This window comes from Anabrus simplex, chromosome 6 (genome assembly GCF_040414725.1).
Source record: "Anabrus simplex isolate iqAnaSimp1 chromosome 6, ASM4041472v1, whole genome shotgun sequence".
Classification (NCBI taxonomy): domain Eukaryota; kingdom Metazoa; phylum Arthropoda; class Insecta; order Orthoptera; family Tettigoniidae; genus Anabrus; species Anabrus simplex.
In genome coordinates, this window is record NC_090270.1 from 6,308,569 (window position 1) to 6,325,841 (window position 17,273).

At 40.4% G+C, this 17,273-nt stretch overlaps 1 long non-coding RNA gene across 1 annotated transcript in view; it reads right to left on the reverse strand.

The window, feature by feature from the left end:
- Positions 1–6,293: 6,293 nt before the first annotated feature.
- LOC136875405 (uncharacterized) overlaps positions 6,294–17,273 on the reverse strand; it is a 47,300-nt gene continuing 36,320 nt past the window's right edge. Inside the window, exon 2 of the long non-coding RNA XR_010860423.2 lies at positions 6,294–6,478. This is a non-coding gene — a long non-coding RNA (uncharacterized lncRNA). The remainder of the gene's footprint in view (positions 6,479–17,273) is intronic.

A 17,273-nucleotide genomic window follows, 5' to 3' on the forward strand; every position in this document is an offset into this window, starting at 1 on the left:
ATATCCGGGTATTAGTTATAAAACCCTGAGGTTAGTGTTAAGATCGGTGATTTTCGGGAAGGTTTTGTATGGCGCAGAAGTATGGGGGTTGGATGAGAAAAGAGGTGAATTAAGACGTATTATTAGTAGTTTTGGTAAGATAGTGATGGGTCTGCCGAGATGCACAGCTAATGCAGGGGCGGAATTAATGTGTGGGGAGGATCTGGAATCTGAGTGTTGAAAAGAATAGTTAGATATTGGATGAATTTAAAAAGACAGGAAGGGGGAGAGTATTACAGGCCGCGTATGAACAACAACGAAAGAGCATGTATAAGGGCGGCTGGCTAGAAAAAATTAAGGGATATTTGGAGATGATAGGATTAGAAATAGAAATATATTTATTTAAAGTTAATTACAAGTAGGACCAGAGGTCCCTTTGGCTGTAACTAACTGCCACTTTAACTTAAATGTATCACCTAACATACAAAATCTAATGAAAGAATACATAAAAAGCGTAAGATACATTTTCGTACTGAGGATATAAGAATAAGATTAAAAACTAAACATCTAGGAGATTACAATAATACTTTTAACATTTCATAAACATACACTATACTAACAAGGAACAGAAGACGAAACAGAAACCTAAGAATTTTAAAGCCGAGGATGAATTAAGAGTAAAACTGAGCATCTAAAATGTATCTAGGGGATTATGATATTTCGTACTATTTAATTAATTTGGTGAAAATTGATTTACATGGCTTAATAAGTGGAAAGGTAGCGGTATTTAAGAGATTTTTTCTGAGTTCCAACACTACTTTGCTGAATTTCATATAGTTTAAGATCGTTGTATAATTGGGAGGCAGTGACAGTGAACGACTTACTGCACTTTACCGTACGATGCTGTGGAACCTGAAGGGTGTTAGCTGTAAACCTATTGTCCCGGTCGTGCACTTGACTCATCTGGACAAAGGACTTGGTCAAATATGAGGGAGCATTAGATTTTAAAATTCTCAGAAGTAAACAAGCAGCTGAGTATGATCGTCTATCCCTGAGTTTCAACCACTCTGCGGCTTTGTAGTAAGATGTTACGTGACAGTCTTTACGAATACTGAAGACGAATCGAACACAGGCATTCTGAATACGTTGGAGTTTGCTATTATATTTCTCAGAGATATCGCTGTAAATTACAGCGCCGTAATCTAAAATAGGAAATACCATAGTCTGGATCAGCATCTTTCTCACCGAGAAAGGAAGATACGGCAAGTTTCGTCGAAACTGATGCAATATGCCAGACACTTTCTTGACCAAGTGCTTGGCATGAAAGGTCCAGGACAGAGTGTTATCCATTAGAATACCTAAATTCTTAACACATTCCTGATACTTGACTACAGAACCGTTTACAATTACTGGAGGAATGTCCCTGTTGAAAAGATTTGATAAGTTTCTTCGATATCCTAGAAAAATAGCTAAAGTTTTGTTTTCATTTAATAGTAAATTATGACTTAGTGTATATTGATGTAGTCTGTCTATATCTAGATTTATTTTACTAATACTTTCGACAACACGATTCACAGGAAAATGGTAATAGATCTGTAAATCATCGGCATACATATGTCTCGAGTGGCGTAAAACTCCAGGCAGATCGTTTATATACAGCGAAAACAAAACGGGACCCAACACGGAACCCTGATGGACGCCAGAATGTACACTAGACCCCTTAGAAAAATTTTGTTTGTCAAATACTACACGCTGAGATCTCCCTTTCAAGAACGATTCAAACCAAGAGAGAGCTGATAGAGATATGCCCATTGTGCGTAATTTATTCAGAAAGAGGTCATGATGAACTCTATCAAATGCCTTACTTAAATCGAATAATACCAGAAGCGTTAATTCCTTTCTGTCCATTGCAAACTTGATATCATCGGTGACTTTGAGAAGTGCCGTCGTAGTGCTATGGCCTGTTCGAAAACCAGACTGAAATGTGTTAAGTATAGAATGAGTATTTAAATACGAAGTGAGTTGTTGGTAAACAATCCTTTCTAATCCTTTACCTAATATTGACAAAATACTGATTGGCCTGAAATCATCAAATTTTTGAGGAGAAGGAACTTTAGGAACAGGTCTTATATTGGCCATTTTCCATACAGCTGGAAATACTCCTGATTGTAAACAGAAATTATATAGGTGAGCTATAACCGGAGTGATTATATCCAAACAGTTCATTAGGAGGGGATGTGAGATACCATCTGGTCCAACAGCCTTGGTATTCATGCTCTTAAATACCTTGACTATATCCTCTGGGTAAATGTACGAAAAGTGAAAGAGATCATGTTGAGGTTCATTTGTGTTCATGTAACTATGAATAATTTCGGATATTCTGTGAGAATTGTTCACTGGTGAGATCTTTAAGAAATAATCATGTTGCAATTCTTCAGATATGAATGAGGAAGTATGTTGCGAATTTTTCTAGTGATTTTATAGTTCCCCAGACAGCAGACGGAGTTGTTCTCTTACTGAACAAAGAATGCATGTGTTTGACTTTAGCATCACGGATCGCGAGTTTGGTTTTATTACGCAAGATGCGAAAGGTTTCAAAGTCTTCAGGTTTCCTGGTTTTGATGTGCTTTCTTTTTGCCTTGTCCCGCGCAGAGATTAATTTCTTAATTGTAGACGTTATCCACGGGTTAGGTGGGTGTTTGGCTCGAACGAGTTTTAATGGGGCATGCTTGTCGTACAACGCGGAAATTAAACTATTAAATTTGATGACTTTATCATCGATATTACGCTGAGAAAATACTTCATACCAGGGAGCGGAAATTACGTCTTTTCGAAAATCTTCAGGATTAAAACTGCGGAAATCCCTAAATGTGATCCATTTTCTTTCATATTTGGGTGTCGATATAGAGAAGACAGCATATAGCATATCATGTCCAGAAAATCCACTCGCTGGGGTCTGCCCAAATTTAAGAAGGGTATCATTACAATTTGAAGCTATGGTATCGAGATTAGAGTGACAATATGCAGTGTGGTATATGTCATCAAATGGTATTCTAGTTAAATTGCATGAGTCAAGTGCATCATCGATTACTACAGTTTCCGAGGACCCTGATCCAAAATGCCCATTCATATCACCTGCAAGTATAACATATTTATAATGAAAAACGTAATTATACGTCGCCTCTACAAACGAATCCATGAAACCAATTTTGGGAGGACGGTAGATGCATGAAAATAATACTTTACCCATAGATAATTCAGGTTGTAGGAAAAGATACTCTGGCTTACGACAATATTCTGCAGGGGAGGTGTGAACTATTTTACATTTTATATTGCTCCTTACGTACACAGCCACCCCTCCTCCTCTCTTGCCCAATCTATCGTTTCTATATAGATTAAAGCCAGGAATGTTAACCTCTGAGTCCGGAATGGACCCCTTGAAAAATGTCTCACTTACAGCAATAACGTTAATATTTGAATCAACAAAGCAGTCAAAAAACTCATCGAAATGTACCTTATCAACTAATGACTGAGCATTTAAGTGAATTATTTTCAAATCAGAGGGATAGGTTTCTGATAGATCTTCAATGATTTTGTGAATTTCAGAACACTTAAGTTTAGAAGACATACTTGAATTTGGCTGGTTGCAAAATTCCAGAAAATTAATATTCAGTTATAGGTCCTAATAAAATTACATACAGTTTTAGATTACCTGAAGCAAAGTAGAGAAGAGAATACTGAATAGAACATACTAATTTAATTTCAGCGAGGAGAGATCTTTTTAAGTTCGACAGTATTTCTCACACGGTGTTTAACACCCCCTTGTAGTACGATAATTGTGCCATCAGAAGTCCACACCTGCTTTTCGCCAAAGATGGAAATTGCCTGTTTCAACAGATGATGTCTGGTAGAGGTAAGATCTTCACGAATCGTCACCTTGGATCCACGTAACAGCCTCTTCGCACGGAAAACTGCAGATCTCTTGGTGTAGGAGACAAATTTACATATGATAGCCCTTGACTTCCCAGACCCAGCGGTCAATATCTTCAGCGCTTAAGGGGACTTTCAATTTTTGGGCCACATTGAGCACTAAGTGAGTTGTATCCTCACCAGATTCTTCGGGCAACCCAAAAATTCGAATACTGTTTCGTCTTTGGTATTGTTCAATTTCGTCCATTTTATAATTCAATAAAGACTTTAATTCCAGAATTTCATTTTCGCGAGCTTTTAACTCATTTCTTAAATCGCTGATAACTTTAGAATAGGGTATCTGTGGGGGGTGGTTTAGACGAAGACAGAAGCCAGAGGAATGAGGGTGCTTGAGAGGATGATTAGGGACATTCATAGGCAGAAATTATTGGGGGAAAGTAGACTGAGAAATTTGCTGAACGTTTTTATTAAAATAGAGGAGGTAACAGGGATAAATATTAGATACGTAGACAGGATAAATAGGCGTGGGATGGTGTGGTGGATTTTGGGATTACATAAAAATAAGGGATGGTTACTAGGGAGAGACAAGACAGTGTGTATACTATGTGGGTCAGTGAATGACGATTTTCACTTACTAAGTGACTGCGAGGGAACAAGTAAGATAAGAAGTTGATTACTGAGTGCCGAACATAGGAAACTATTGGGAAGAGGGGATGAGCAGGCTATTTTAAGATGGATTATCAAGCAGTGGGAAAACGGGGGCGAGTTGAACAGGTATCTATGTGCGGTAAAAAAAGTCCTGTGAGAGCAAAATGAAAGAAGCAGAGTTAGAGGGTGGACACGGGGATAAGGTAAGCGTGTTTAATAATTTGATGATATGCACTGGATGGAGATAGTGTGATAAAATTAATGGTGAGGGGAGTAATGGTATTGGGTAAATAGTGGAGTGGGTGGAGTTGGGTGAATGGTGTGTGATTTTGTAAAGATAGGGACTGTTCGTTTGTGATATGACAGGATGGAATGTAATTGCTGACTAGCGTTGTTTTGGTATTCATCGAGAGTAGGTCAGGGAACAATGAATGTGACGCAAGTTGATGAATGCATAAAGACACGTGATGAGTGTGCTGGAACGAGGAATCGGTGACTTGTACAGATAAAATTATCTTGTATAGGATATATTTAGTAGGTTAGGGTTGTTAAGGAGTATTTCGTTCAGGTAGCTAGTTAGTATATAGAGTTTCAGTCTCTCACCGCTGGATACCGTGGTTCAAATCCCGGTCACTCCATGTGAGATTTGTCCTGGATAAAGCGGAGGCGGGGCAGGTTTTTCTCCGGGTACTCCGGTTTTCCCTGTCATCTTTCATTCCAGCAACACTCTCCACTATCATTTCATTCCATTTGTCAGTCATTAATCATTGCCCCAGAAGAATGCGACAGGCCTCGGTAGCCGACACAATTCCTATCCTCGCCGCAAGTTGGAGGCTTCATTCATCTCACCCTGACCCGGTCATTGACTGGAAAACAGGTGGTAGGTTTTCATTTTCATTTTTCAATGTTAAGCCATTAGTAAACTGAACATAGTAAGCCGTAGTGTGTGTGAATGATGCTGTTAAAGTACCGTGGAGTAGCTGTTGTTGTTTATCACACCACTGTAAGTGATCATTGCTACCGGGCTTTTCCCAGTTGCGATGTATTTGTTATTAGTTTTAAAAATGACGTTCATAGTAGTTCTTTTTTTCATAAATAGCTACTGTCTGTGCCAAACAATGGCTGCAGAGGAAGTTGTGAAAAATGATCAGACAGGCGACCATTTTGTGTAATCATGATGATGCCTGTGGATATTTGTAACTTCGCCATGGAAAGTAGGATACGCTATATTTAAATACCCCGCCTCTCACTCACTGTGAGGTGGATAAGAATTTAAAGAGCTGAACTCCCATCAATCAAGAAAATGCAATCATTCGGTGAGTTAGAACCATGGAAGGAGCATGATCAGCAACATACAGTCCTTACAACCACGAAACGAAAACACGCACGCCATCTGACGAATTGTAACTTTTCACGTGTTTTATCACACAATTTGGGCCTGAAACATAATTAGCATAACTTTGCGTGTTAAGCTGATAAATGGGTTACTCCTTGATTTTACATGATTTTTGTTTCAATAAAATCTTTTTCAGAAAAATGACAAAAGTACAGTACTCATTTCTTCTCCTGTAAAATTCACTTTTTATGACTTACAACCTTTCCCATGTCAATACCTCAAATTAATGATAGTTGAAGAGGACTCTGTATGAGAAGGTTTGTGGTGCTGTAGATGTCGGCTCACCGCGGAGGAGCCCTGAGACGGAGGAAACAGGACATTCAACAAATAAACGAGTAGATCTGTTAATAAAGTCCTTTAATGAGATGAAGGATTACTAGATGTTAGAACACACACATCGACCAAAGATACAGCGAGCTTTACTGTAGCCGTCCACCGTGCACTTGGCCTCGCACGCAGCGTGATTCACGCTGTCCCATGGCGTCAGGTCGCAGGCATCCCGGCGCACTCGCAGCGCCCTCGGGTCTGAAACAAGACAAGAGAAACAGTAACAATCAGCTCACTAGTTGAAGAACAGGAGTCGAGTATTACGTGGTCCAAGCGACTTGGAGATGGACGGTCGTGGTGGTGGTGACTTTTGTTTTATGGCTGTCATCTACAATTTACCAAATTTAAAACACAAGCATAAAGCACCACACAATTGGAAGATTAATTCATTTGATGTCAAGTTATTAACAAATAATATTTGTTTCCTGCTCCTTGCGGCACAATTCTCATTACTTTCGCGTTACACTTGGACAGATTTAGTCATATAGTTAATTATAACTCTGGCTTTTGCAGTCAGGTGTAAACTATTGGAGATACAACATTTTCGTTTTTTCATTATTCATATAATAACAAAAATCTAGTTTGGTGGTATTTTAGGAGAAAAAATATGAAGGTAATATTCAGGTATGAGACGTAATTTAAGGCAAAGACAAAATTTAAGGGGATTCTGATGAGAACTCTGTCGTAAGGAGTATTTTGTATTTGGCAATGAATTGATAAAATTAAAACTAGCAGAAGTGAATTGAAAGTTTTAAGAAGTATGCTTGCTTTAAAACTGCTCCCTCAGACTTCGTTCTACTCTTGTGACCTTCTACAGCGCGATTATTGATGGTAGTCTGAATGAACTTTCCCACAGCCGGAGAGGAAGGGGCATAACGCTACCCTTTAAATCCGGCACTTAGAGCAGAGGTGATAACGGGATTCGAAAAAGGAAGAATTGGGGTATTTTTAAAGTTAAAACTGGTCTAAAATCGCAACTCCCCTTGAAAAGAAATACTACAAGGAGTCTAAGGAAGCGAACATGTTGGCATACACAAGCATTTACTAAGCGTACATTACGTGATGAACTAGAGATGGCGTGTTGATATAAGAACAAGTGTGAGGACTCGTCGACGCCAGGCAGCGCTAGAGTGGGCAAGCTCCTCAGTACCGATCAGCTGACGCCAGAAGAAACGTATTACTCCGTAAGTATATACACCGTACTTAAAAAAAACGAGGGATTACAATTCAAATACTACGGCAGGGAACAACGAAAAGAATCATATGTGGAAATAAGAGCTACGGCCTTCATCGCATGTTGCGGAAAGCACAGGTTACTGGAGAGTAAATAGCACTTAACTCCCAAAATATTCAAACAAATAACAAATTTAAAGGTACTACTCTACTTACCAACTCAATTCGTCGCTTACTGGACGTTCGAAAGCTTGCGTAGAGATATTGCGTAGAGATATTTTCACCATTCAGTATCAAATTACCTGATTTTACGATCAAATCATCAGAGAAATGAACATGACAAATTTTGCTATTACGCGTTAACTTAGTATCCTTCCATGGAATAGCTCTAGCCCACTTTTGAAATGGATTTCTATCCTTCGGTGGTGAAAAGAATCACGAACAGCCAGGCACAAAACAGTACGGCAAGGCACACAGGATACACGCTTGAAGTACACAACACACAATGAACTGTGTTTAGGAACTGAAAACAAAGAACATTCAACTTATTGACTGAAATGTCTCGCATAGGAACGTCTCCCGCACTTTCCTATACCCGACTTGCCGGAACTACTGTAGCACGTGTTGGATATAAACGCTTGCAGTGCTTGCAGCGGCGGGACCACAAACTACAATGCTATAATGGCTGAGTTCTCACACTTGGTCTTATATTCGACGTGCTTAAAGTAAAAGCTCGATCGCAGAAAGCAAAGTACGGTGAACTGATGACTGTGAAGTGATGGTGTTGTATTTACCGGGTGTGTTAAACTAGTACTGTACCGCTCAGTCTACTGTCGTGTTAAGCGTCCTGCTTTAAAATGTTTCTTTATTGTACTGTAGAGATGGCTGAAAAATAACGTAGCAGTTGCTGTGTCACAGTTACATCCCTGTCACTGTTACAAATGTAACGAGGATAAAAAATAACAGGTTACCAAGTTACAACAGAATAACGTGCTAGTGAAAACAGTAACTGGGAAGTAGCAACTGTCACTAGTAGCAGCTTACAGACACAGAATGTGACGTTCAGAGTTCAGATAAAGCAGGTCTTCCAAGTGAGAGCGCTTTAAGTCAAATACACTGTAGTGTATAAAATACTCTATAGTGTATTTGTTTAAGTTGCTGTTGTCATCTGCTAACTAAAGTGTAAACTGTTATGACATACTCAACTGCTCAGACATCGCGCAGCGCTACCTACATTATAATATTATTATTAGAGCCCGGAAGTTAGGCAAATTGCCTTTTTTATCTGACTGGATATATTGAATGATAGAGATAAATATGTTTTCGTGCATTTAAGAAGTGTAGAGACAATTTTTATTTTGTGTTTTTTGCCTATTTTTGCTTCCGTTGCCTATTTTAAGATCTAAAGCCTTTTTTGCTTTTTTGATCGTTATGCATAATTTTCTGCGATTTACACATTTTAAAAAGCACATAATGAATTTCCGTACATCGAAGACAGAAAGGGTTGCACAAAGTAAGTTATATATTGCTGTCACAAATATCTATTTAGAATATTGTTCCCTGTAAATCGTTAATTTGTTTTCAGGCATTCGAAAGCTTATTTTCTCAACCCATTCATTTAACCTATGTAAATAGCAGAACCTTCATTAGTGAAAGGAATGCACAAGGGTAATGAATATTAGGAAAGAGAGAGGATGAGGGAAGTACGTCTCTTCTCCTTCCTCACACCAATTTTGCTGTGACAATGCGTAATTATCTGGTATTCCCGATTTCGAAATGATAAAATGTAGAGGAAGGGAGGAAATCACTTCTGTCTAACAGGTCAAACATAAAAGAAGCTGTTAGTCTACTGTTGAACTTGTTAAAGGCAACTCGGGTGTTCGCGCTGACTTATTTATCATGCCGAAATTTTCATCGTTGCGTGGTAAATTACATGGCTATGTTCGCGAATTCGGTTTGGATACATTTTCTCCTGATAGAGCTATACTCTTTTACAAAATCTCTGAAAAATCTATTAATCACGAAAAAAGTACTTTATAACTCAACATTTCGCAACAACGAAACATAAATCTAGGTTGAATCTTGTTGGCCCTAAGAATATCAACAGCAGTTACAACATCCAGCAGGCAATCTCAGTTTTCCCTGGATCTATGTAAAGCTTTCTTGGACTCCGGAATTCCGTTCTGGAAACTGGAAAATCAATCCCTCAGGACGTTTCTGCAGAAGTACACTAAAGAAGATGCTCCGTCAGAATCCACATTAAGAAAAACGTACTTTAATATCTCCTTTGAAGAGGCCCTGCAGAGGATTCGAAGCAGAGTTGCAGAAAAGAAGATCTGGAGCTCCATTCATGAAACTACGGATGCAATGGGACGTTACATGGCCAACGTCATCATTAAAACTATGGAAGCAAAGCAAACTGACGTATCAGCAGTATTTCTTTTGACGACAGAAAGGATGGAGAGAGCAAATGGTTCCACAGTGGCACAGTTGTTCACAAATTCATTAATGTTACTCTGGCAGGATGGAATACCGCATGATGATGTCCTACTTATTATCACAGGTGCGCCACCTTACATGGAAAAAGCAGCTACAGCCTTGAAAGTTCTCTTTCCTAAAATGCTCCACCTCACATGTCTAGCCCATGGACTGCACAGAATTGCTGAAGAGATAAGAAGTTTGTATCCTCACGTGGATAAGTTAGTTTCGAATACCAAGAAAATATTCTAAAATCACCCTCCAGAATCCGGGTTTTCAAAGACGTGGCACCAGAGCTCCCTTTACCTCCATAGCCAGTTCTCATCAGACGGGGAATCTGGATCTCAGCAGTCATTTATTACAGCAACAATTTGCACACGATACGTGAGGTACTTCATGCCGTATCAGTAGACGAAGTTGCTTCAGTTCGCGAGGTAAAATTGTTGTTGGGTCATGAGGAGCTCAGCAATGATCTGGCATTTATAACAGCACATTATAGTGTGATACCGGAAGCAATCTTGAAGTTGGAGAAAAGAGATGATACGCTGGTATCATCTATGGCGATCTTCGAAGATGCAGTAAATCAACTGCTGCAAGCACCATGAGAAAAAGGAAGCAGTGTTAGTGAAAAGTGTAAACGTGTTCTGAGTGCTAATGTGGACACTGAAAAAATGAAGAACATTCGTGATGTTCTGAAAGGTGAAAATTCTGTTTTAACTGGCATGTGTCCTTCCGAAATAGCTTGTTTCAAATTTGCGCCAATCACTTCATTGGAAGTAGAACGTTCCTTTTCCATGATGATAAACATTCTTTCCGACAAGCATCTGTCTATGACAGTTGATACTTTGGAAAAGCACCTTGTTGTTGGTTGTAACCAAGGAAAGTAAGAGTAGGTACGCTAAATATGTGACAAATTGATAATAAAGAAATGAATGAGTATTTAAAATACATATTTTCATTAATAATGAGTGAGATTCCGCTTTGCTTTCACTCCTAATAAATGCCTATTTTAATTACAGTACTGCCTCTTTTCAGTATTTCAAGTGCCTTTTTGCCTGCCTATTTTAACCAAAAATAAATGCCTAACTTCCGGCCTCTAATCATTATACGTTTCACCCGTAATATTGTTCTTGTACCATAAATAAATTAGTATGCTAACTTTCCATACTGATATTATAGATAACGTAACATTACTTCATTTTATTTAATCGATCTTCTTGTACCGGTTTGTGTTGAGGTTTGGCAAACAGATCATCATGTTTTCTTGTCTTCTATCCTTGATCGGGGCATTGTCAAACTCACTCCTCTAGATTTCAGAAAAGACGCTATGTTGTCTTCTCATTTCATCCGTTGTCTGCCTCTCGTTAACTTTATAGCAAATAGGAATGCGTGTTTTGCTGCACCGACTTTCAACAGTGTAGTGATGCGTGCGCGCATGTGCTGTAAGGAGACAAGCTTGAGCTCGTGATCAGGCTGTGACCAATAAAAGGTGTGGACGTTATTTTCAACTTTTACTTTTCACAGTTACTTTATTGTAACAGTGACAGATGTAGCAGTTATAAAAAATAACAGTTTGTCACACCTCTCATTGTACTAGCTTTAGATAAAAAAATCGAACAGCCAGCTACACACGAAAATGTAACAAGAGGTATCTATGGTAGTGTACTCCAATTGCCGATTACTAGGTTCATACGAGGGTTGGGGCAACAGTCATGGCAACTATTTTTTTTTCTTGAGGATACCAGTACGGTTGGAAAATTCGACATATACAGACGAAAGGACAAGTTGTTACCTACATGTGTGGACAATTAACAGCACTGAAATATCGTAACACACTCATTTATTGCGGTAGTATACAGGCCAATATGGCCTTCCCGGTGCAAAAGAATGACAACACAGTACACATACAGTTGACATGACAAACCTGGACCTAAAGACCCTCAAAGTAGTCCCCTGCTACTGACACCACACGCTGCCAAAGATGTGGGAGGCGCTGAATACCATCTGCCTCAGCATTTGCCGCACCATGTGTGAATCGGGTCACCTGTTGGTGCACAGCATTAGCAATGTCCTCTCGTGTTGCAAACCGTCTACAACGTAATGGTTCCTTAATCTTTCGAATGAGATCAAAGTCACAGGGAGAAATATCGGGAGAGTACGGTGGGTGCTCCAATTCTTCCCACCCCAACGTCGCAGTAGCTGCCCTACACACTCTGCTTTATGTGCTTTTTCAATGTCGTGCAGGATTATTGCACTGTCCACAAGATCCGGACGTTTCTCCCGAACGCCACGTCGTACCTGTTGCACCAGGAAGTCCCTGTAGTACTGTGCGGTCACTGTTCTGCCATGTGGAACAAAGTGGCAAATAATGACACCCCTGACGTCATACGCGACGATCACCATCAATTTGACTGGGGAAGGATTCTGACGGACCTTCTGCCTGACGTTTCAGTTCTTGTTCGCATGCCCTGGCCCAAAATTCATCGATGGCGATTATTCGTGAGAAGAATTGATCGCCGTCCTGTTGCCAGCGTGCAAGGTGGTCGGAGCATATTGCATAGCGCACCCATCTTTGAACTTTCGTCAGTGCATGCGGTACCCACCGCGAAGCGATTTTGAGCAGTTGCGGCTCATTACGCAATATCCTGTTGACGGTGCGTTTCTCGATGCCACTTGCCCTCTCTAACTCCAGCAGCGTCCATCGTCTGTCTTCATCCAGGAGCTGCTCGATGACGGCACGTGCCACGTCGGTCCGCACACTGACAGGTCATCCCGAACGATGCTCATCACTGGTTGACACACGTCCTTGCTGAAACGTTCCTACCCACCGTGCTACTGTACGGTATGGTAGGGCATTACTGTGACATTCCATCACATTTCTCCCTCGGAGAACGGCTATTTTGATGTAAGTGCGCTGCTCAACACGGGTTACTTCCATCTCGCACAACACTCACTAACTGACAGATTTCACATCCCTCGCTGCACTACTACCAGTTATCACAGAGCCATCTGTTGTTCTGCATACACACTACGCCGGCAGAACTTCCACACGACATATATACGTTTGTGATCCGTTCACATATCTAAAAGAAACAGATAGTTGCCATGACTTTTGCCCCAATCCTCGTAGATTACACTCTCACACACAATCTATGAGCGCTGTAACTGCTGCCACTACGGTAATGTAACACTGCAGATCCTATGTGTGTCTTAAGGACGTGACATTCCACTTGGAGAACCAATGGGAGTCTGGAGGCTCAACAGTGTTTGGGATACGTGACACCTGTGGGCGCTGCTTTCTTCTGTCAGTGCTAAAGAGCACTATCGAGAAAAGGCGTCCCTTTACCTGTACCAGAATATCTTGCTCAGTTTCGTCAGTGGTTATTAACATTACGTCAAGCATATTACACAAATGCTCTTGGTCACTATGAACGCAATTTACCAGCCTGGATAAATAACTCCATCTTGTAGGAGAAACTCCAGGAAGCGTGTAATTCAGAAACTCGTCCAGAAATTCTGCTCTGTTTGGAGAAGGCGGCGCTCACGCTCACCAAGTGCGTGGTACTGGACGGAAAGGGCTTCTGTAGTACATTACGTTGCCCTGGAAGCAAAATGTGAATTTCTAAATTCATAATTGTTTTGAACTTTTGATCATCTTCTGAAATTTCAGCTTTAAAATGCTCGTCTAGCTTTGATTGCATTCTCGTCGGCCCACAAGTGACCACGGCTGGTCTGTACTCCGACCGACCAACCAAACAGAGGAGGCGTGTCACTTTCGACACTGTGCTATTCTGTGCCCTAAATATTATCATTATTATTATTAATTTCTTTATTAAACACAATGTGTACAATCAGGTTTTCACCACTCTGTCATTTCTGTAATTAGAGATTGAGGTCTGTTTACACATTCCAGTAAATGGTATTTAGAGCATGGATTATTGCATTTCTCGCAGACGCAATCCTCCCTGGGTTCATGAAATGCCTCATTCTAGCAAATCCTTCCATGAAACCCGTGGACAGCGAATCGTGTGTATAGATTTCGAAGCCTGAAATTCGGTCCCTTCCAAATTTCTGACCTCATTGTATCAGTCTCCATTATTTCTTGGGGTATCTCGGCGGCTATTTTCTGTCTCTCCTCGATGATAGTTTTATATGCACGCGTTTCCGGGGACCAAAAATGTGCTTTACGTCTTCCAAGAAGAAGGTTTCCTGCGCTATTTTATAGGCGTAGGTATTTCTTGAGAATTTTGATATTGAGAGAGCTGTCTTAATAAATCTCGCTTTGACGCTTTCTAGCTTCCTAAGGTTGTTCACCGACAAGTAAGACCAAATTAATTGAATACCATATGTGGCAGTCGGCATAACTTTAATTTTGAATAGTTTCATTGCTGTTGATAGGTTTTGGAGTTTGGGGATGTCGTGTGAGACGTTCGTTGCTGCCGTAGTGTAACAGTAAATGTGGTACTTCGGTAGACATGAGACGCAGGGCGTGTACCATTCGTTGAAGTGCATACAGAGGGAGAGGGTTTGTTTAGAAATAAATCTTAAAATTTTTTCCTCTGAGTTTATTAATAAATTCAAAGTCACCTCTGTACAGCAGATACAGTAGAAAACGTTCCTCGTCCCAGGGCTGGCGATGTCCTTGGATTCCGGCAGCTCCTCCTTTTCCCATACCAGTGAACCACCATTCATCCCCCGATGGAAGTTCTAGAAAATCCATTCGACGTCTTGAAGATCCATACAATGCTGATGAAGGACGTTGAGGTAGTCCTCGTGAATGATGAACGTGAATGAACATCGTTAAGCCTTGGGGCGAGTTAATGCAAAGACTGCTTCTGCACAGATGAGAGGAAAGTTTATTAATGTTTTAACAAGGTTCAAACACAAAAATGTATCCTTGAGAGATTATCACACGGTGAAATGTCACTATATTTTGTCCCGTGTTAAATGAAAGAAGGCCACTAGACTCGAATGAGCATGTAAGTTTAATACTCATAAAAATAAAAGTCCACTCGAAACTTATCGTCGAATTTTAACAGAGTCACTTAAAGTTTGTGGCACTTGGTACAATGTAAAGTAATGCCGCACGACTTAGTTCTTTGAAGCACTGTTCAACATAATTTAATTGGATTCGAAAATAAAGATGTTCCACTCGTGAATTAGAACTCATTCACGTATTGATAACAACATGAAATCAAAAGACGAAATTAATCGAGTATTGACAGTCCTCGGTTCGACTGTTCGTAAACTGAATGTTCGTAGAATTGAAATGTGCTGTTTAGTAGAATTGAAATGCACAGTTCACACATGCACAGTTCACAGTTCATGACCTAAAAATATTTACACAGTTCGTGAAATGGTAAATTAGTGACGTAGTCATGCTTGGAATCGAGTAAATCTGGATTCAAATACAGTCTCATAAACTCGAAGTATTTAGTACTCTGTAAGGAGCAAACTGTTCTAAGTCCTGTCCATAACATGAAACTTCAAATTACGAGCACTCGAAAACATTCGCAAGTCTCAGACACTCGTGTAGAATAACAGTCACTTGATGATGTTCAAACGAAGCACAATTCATATCACGTCCCGTCGGAGTAAAAAGTTGTCACAGTATAAAGAAATCCGTACCAGTCCATATTCGACGCGATTAGGTTAAGTCCACGGACTCGAAGATTAATAGCTGCTTCACGCTCGATCACGGTGCTCGCGAACCGACTGTGTGAACTCCACTGCCTAGCGTGCACATACATACTCAGGCCACACACTCAGGCAACACACTGGCAACACACTGGTCTGCTGAGCGAAGCAGTGCGTATTTATATCTGATCCGGGCCTTCACCTCTCGTTCCATAACTTCATCGCCTCATGTCAGATTTACGCGAAACTCAGCAGGAACATAGATAAGGGATCGAGTTATATAGTGATGTTGTTAAATTTGTTTAATTATTATTGTGGGGAAAGTTATTACCCATAGAAACTCGAAGAACATTCCACATCAGTCTAGGCTCTGTATCTCGGCGAGGCATGCTGTGACGTCACCCACTCTCTACGTCACACGCACACAGCTGTTGCTCGCCGTCCAGTCAGTCTTTCGTAGGCGGCCCGGAGCGTAACACGTAAGTTTTTAAAATTTCTATGGCGGGGACTTAGTTTGTACCGCCGTTACCGGTACAGTAGGTCGCTGCTGTACATGTAGGGAGAAAGCAGTTCCAGTAGTTTGTAATACGACACCCAGGTATTTGAAGTTGGATACGAATTCTAAAGGTTCTTCTCCGCATTTTAGTTGGTCCATATTGAACCCATGACCTTCGTGCCCTAAGAACATTATGCATAAATGAACAATCATTTAAAAGTTGGATTCTTGATAGCATGGATTTGACACGTGACGAGGAGGTGATTACCTTCGGTCCCACGCTCTGGGGTACGTGACGTCAGCCACACGTGTCAACGGCGGAAGAATCTCAAGTCATTTTGTGAACTATTTCAAAGCGCGTGTACATGGCGACCCAAGCCAAGTCAAAAAAATATAGTGCCTATCAAAGGGGGTCAATCATCTCACAAATCGAACCCGTAAAAATTTTAAATGTCCATGAACACTACCGCCAGAAATGTAGCAAGCATGTAGTCACTTTCAAAACTCTTGAAATTACAGTTTAGGTAAGTCAGAAAATTTATAGAAATTTTCTTGGCGGCAAAGGGAGAGATCCGAAGAGAGGGGGTAACTGCTATAAATATGAAGGGACGCCATGACGAAGTCTCCTTCTCCGGCATTTGTGATACAAAGCGGACGAAAAATTGTTGAGCTGCTCTGCGAAATCAAACAACGAAAGTAGACTGAGTTCAACTGCAGATTTCAGCCAGTGTGGCTAGGTCTTGACTCCATGAGGAGATAGTTTTCTTGAGTGAAATAATTGTACCAGATAGGAGGGTCAAAGTACTGAATAAATTCTAATGTGATTAAGTAATTCGTGTGCGGAAATAATTATAGTCCATCGTGTGCACTCAGCAAACAAGTGAAGGGTATTTTCTTTTTTTTATGCTTTATTCCAGGAAACCTGAAGAAACATAATGGTTTGTAAAGCCATGAATGTAAAAATGGCTAAATAAAATGCCAGGGTCGCAGGTGAGCCCTATGACGAACACTGGCGTGACGACATGAGGTAGGTGACTTTCCATCTTACTACCTCTTATATCTTGTCTCGTGATCTCTAAAGGTGTATTTGAATGGGGATATACGACGCAGTGGTCACCCCTACTAAGTTTTGTAAATGTGAGAGTACGACTAAAAGAGTCATTTGTTTTATTTTCCACTTGGATAAAATTTTGAAGTCTTGCGAGTGCC